At 37.0% G+C, this 4,361-nt stretch overlaps 1 long non-coding RNA gene across 1 annotated transcript; it reads right to left on the bottom strand.

The window, feature by feature from the left end:
• Window positions 1-3,948: 3,948 nt before the first annotated feature.
• LOC117613638 lies at window positions 3,949-4,288 on the bottom strand. The gene is made up of 2 exons (XR_004583764.1): window positions 4,180-4,288; window positions 3,949-4,018 (listed from the first exon to the last, which is right to left on the bottom strand). It is a non-coding gene; the product is annotated as an uncharacterized LOC117613638 (long non-coding RNA).
• Window positions 4,289-4,361: the final 73 nt, after the last annotated feature.

The following is a 4,361-nucleotide window of genomic DNA, read 5'->3' as shown; positions in this document are numbered from 1 at the left end:
AGAAAAATTAGGTTTTAGACATAATTAACTTTCTTAATTAGTTTGTAAGACATTGGATATTTTGGTTTTAGTTTTAATACCTAGGAAAAAATTACTATTTTGGATTAGCCCAAAGAGAGGCCCAGATTCGTTGGGCCAGGTAAAATTTAACAACTGATAAGACAATTCTACCCTTCTTCTTAAAAAGCCTGGCCCATTTGTAAACCTACAAAGTAAATGACGCTTTTGCCCCTGAATGTTTAAACAAGGCGCGAGTATTGGCAGCAGATTTCGTTTTCGTCCTCGTTCTTCTCTGTTTCGTTTTCGTCCTCGTTTTTTTGGCAGCAGATTTCGTTCGTTTGGCAGGCAAATTTCGTTCGTTTGGCAGGCAGATTTCGTTCGTTTTCGTTTTCGTTTTCGTTCTCGCCGTTGGAGCTCAATTTTCTGGTTGGTTTTCCTTTTATTTCTTCCTTTTTCGTTTGATTATCATGCCGAATCTGTCAGTTTTTTTGTTCGATTATCATGCCGAATCTTTTTCGTTCGATTATCATGCCGAATCTTGTTTCCTTCTAATTGGATAATCTTTCATTCGATTATCATGCCGAATCTTTTAGTTTTGGGTTTTTCGAGCTCAGTTTTGTGGTTCGATTTTGTGGCGCGATCTTGTGGCTCAGTTTTGTGGCTCGATTTTTTTTGCCTCCTCTGTTATAAACTGCATCTGTTTGTTGGAGTGTTGGGAGAAACTGCATTGCAGTTTCTGGTTTCATAAAGGCAATGTTACAACTGCTCATGGAGTTAAATGTGTTTTGATATTAGTTTTAGTACTTTTAACGTGGTTTCCTTTTGGTTTCTATTCGATTTGTTTTGCCTCCTCTGTTATAAACTGCATCTGTTTGTTGGAGTGTTGGCAGTTTCTGGTTTCATAAAGGCAATGTTACAACTGCTCATGGAGTTAAATGTGTTTTTATCTAAGTTTTAGTACTTTGAACATGGTTTTCTTTTGGTTTCTATTCAAATTTATGGGTATGTTATCACATAAAGTGCAATGTTGTTTCTGTTATTTCAGTTTTTGACTATAAACTGCAGTGCAGTTTCTTGTTTCATAATTCGATTTCATACTAATATTTGGATTTCTATTGGAATGTTACAACTGCTCATGTACATTATTTAGTGATTTTAATTGTTTTCTGTTTTCGTTTGTTGTTTTGTTTGCATTTTCAAGGCTAATGGAGGTGTGTGTCATTGCCAAGTGCACATATAAGTCGGAAACCATCATGTTTTCAGTTTCATCAGAGTCATCCATGGTTGATATTTTGAAGACTTTGTGTCTGAGGTTTAGGGGTTTGCAGTTGGGTTGTTTCACATTACGGTATTCGGTGCCCAGTTATCCGAGTTGTTTTCTAGAAACGGATAGCGATTTGGACTTGATGAGGACATTTTTGTTGATATCAAATGAGAAGACTGTTGATATTTTAGTGAAGGATTTATGCGGGATCAGCGAATATAGTGGTGATTTTTGTGTAAATAAGGAGTTGATAGCATGTGAAAAGGGCGAGTCGTCGTGTTCTAGTACTGTCGAAGACAGAAACGAGTTTTTCGGTAGGTCGAAGAGAGCAAGTGCTAAGCCTTTGTTGTCGAATGAGTGGGAGACATACATACATCATGTGGGGCAGAAGTTTGACGGTGGTGCAGAGGAGTTCCGGTTGAAATTGTGCAAGTACGCTCTTGAAGTAGGATTTGGCTTTTGGTTTCCTTTCAAATTTGTGCAGATTTGTTTTCATAAACTGCACTGCAGTTTCCCTTCTTTGCTTATACTTGTGCTTTTGGTTTTGTTTTGCAGGGTTTTATCCTCTAGCTTTTGGAGTTGTTGATTCTGAGACAAAGGAGAATTGGACTTGGTTTCTTCAACATTTGGCTTTTATATTGCTACCGATGGGGAGAGTGGTGACCTTTTCCTCGAACCGCAATCAAGGTTTGTTAAATGCAATGGGGTTTGTGTTTCCCGGATGGCCTCATTCTTACTGTTATTATCACCTCAAACAGAATTTGATATCAAAGTACCCAAAGTCAGGTTATGGGAAACTGCTCCAAGACCGTGTTATCAATTTATTTAGTAGATGCGCATATGCTGTTACGGAGGAAGAGTTTAAGGTAGCAATGGAGGAGTTGGTGATTGTTGGGAGTTCGAAAGTGAAGGCATTTATATCTGATTTGTCTAGAGATCACTATGCCAACGCATTTTTCAAAGGAATGCGTTATGGGGAGATGGCAAACAGTTTGGCGGAGTCCTTTAATAATTGGGTTGGTGTGTTTCGAGATTTGCCGGTGCTACCTTTGATAGAAGGGATTCGACAGAAATTGATGGTATTGAATTCTCAACGACGATTTGAAGCGGAGAAGTGGACAACAGTTTTGTGTCCGGAGATGGAAACTAGACTCTGTGAAAATGCAGAGGCCGGTAGGACTTGGGCAGTTCGTCGTTCTAATTGCACTGTTTTTGAAGTATTTGCTGATTATTCTGTGATGGTTGATCTCGAGCAAAGGACTTGTTCTTGCCGTCTTTGGCAAATTGACAGTTTTCCTTGCACACATGCGGTGGCTGCAATCCTAGCAAAGAGAGATTCAGTTTATGATTACGTGGAGTGTTACTACAAAACCGACTTCTTTCGAAAAGCCTATGAGAGTCCTATTTTTCCTATTCCAGATATTGGGAAAGGATTGGGCAGCAATGGTTCTGCAGTTGGAGTTGTGCTTCCGCCAATTACAAAGAGGCCAGCCGGAAGACCACCAACAAAGAGGATCAAAGTTTTTGGTGAATTTAAAAGGCCATTGAAATGCAATCGGTGCAGTGTTGCTGGGCACAATAGGAAGACTTGCAAGGCTATTATATGAACACTCCTTCTCATTTGACAATTTTTTATTTTAGATATGGTTTAGCGAATGTATAGTCAGGTTCTGCGTTGCACTTTTTGCAAAAACTGTATTGCAGTTTTAGTTGCTTGTAATTGGCTACACAGCTTCTAATTTGATATTGTGATTCTTTTTTGAAGTTAATGAAAATTATACAATTGTTTAATGAGTGGATATTCGTTTTCGACTGCCATTCAATGCTTGTTTTCAGATTTTGAGCAGATTTTGTTGCAGAAACTGCATTGCAGTTTCTATTTATTTCAGATTTTGTTGCAGAAACTACAGTGCAGTTTCTGTTTATTTGTTGCAGATTATGAGCAGAAACTACATTTCAATGCTGACCTACTTAAATGTGTTTTGAACAAAGTTTTAGTACTTTGATTATGGCTTTGGCTTTTCAATTCTTTCCACATTTTTTGAGCTGATTTTTTATTTTTATTTATTTATATAAATGCACTGCAGTTTTAATTTGTTGCAGTATGTTTGACCAGAAAATTCAGTGCAGTTTGTTTGTTTCCTTTTCGTTTTGTTGCATCCTGTTCCAAGATTATATTACAGTTTATATGTATAGGAAATATGTTCTCATATACCATAACTAGAAATATTTACAAACATCCACAAGAATTAAGATACATATTGTCTTGAGTTAACGAAAGGCAAATCACTAGAGACGATTAATTACACAGTTTTTTTGGTGTAGGAGTTTTGTGACATATTGTGCTCGATATTCATTCATGAATTTCTTGTCCACGCTTTTTGGAATGGGCTGTCCTTGTGCTATTTTATCCATATAGAACATGATGAACATGCCGCAATCCAATCTGCAAATGCAATACGAGATTAGTTTTTTTTGCTTTTGAATGATTTCAAACTGTAATGAATAGTTGAGTAGACACAATTCTTACGAAGATACAGTTTGTTGAGCACATTCCATGTCATCCTCAAATGGAAAATGCAATGGATTTTGCATAATCCAATTGAGAGTGAGTTCTTCAGTTGGAGTCAAATCTTTTTGTACAAGTGTTGGGGGCCCGTCCTTTTGCTTCACAATTGTTGGTTTTTTTTTAGTTTCTATGAACACTCGTGCTTGAGGTCTTATATATTCTAGCCACCCTTCAACAATATTAACCTGTTTAAAGAAGAAGAAAAAAAGAGAAAAAGAAATTGTAATCAGTGCATTGCATATTATAGTTTTGGTCTGAAATTAGGCAGTATGTATAATACAGAAACTGCAATGCATTTTCTGTTTGTGTTTGTGCTGAGAAATTAAGACAGTTTCATTCCACTTACAAAGTTTCGAGCAATGTCAATGCACCTTTCTTCTTTTCTATGTCCCAACGATCTAAGTGGATTGTAGTGTCTCCACTTTCGTTCTTTTTTGTGAAATGTGAGAAGTGTGAAGTGGAACTCTTCTTTTGAAATAATCGGGAAGAAAAGAACACTGCATTTCCTGAGTTTTTCAAGTAAGTGTT

Source organism: Prunus dulcis, unplaced genomic scaffold, assembly GCF_902201215.1.
Source record: "Prunus dulcis unplaced genomic scaffold, ALMONDv2, whole genome shotgun sequence".
Classification (NCBI taxonomy): domain Eukaryota; kingdom Viridiplantae; phylum Streptophyta; class Magnoliopsida; order Rosales; family Rosaceae; genus Prunus; species Prunus dulcis.
The sequence above is the reverse complement of the archived record's forward strand: the minus strand, read 5'-3'. Positions and strand labels throughout refer to the sequence as shown.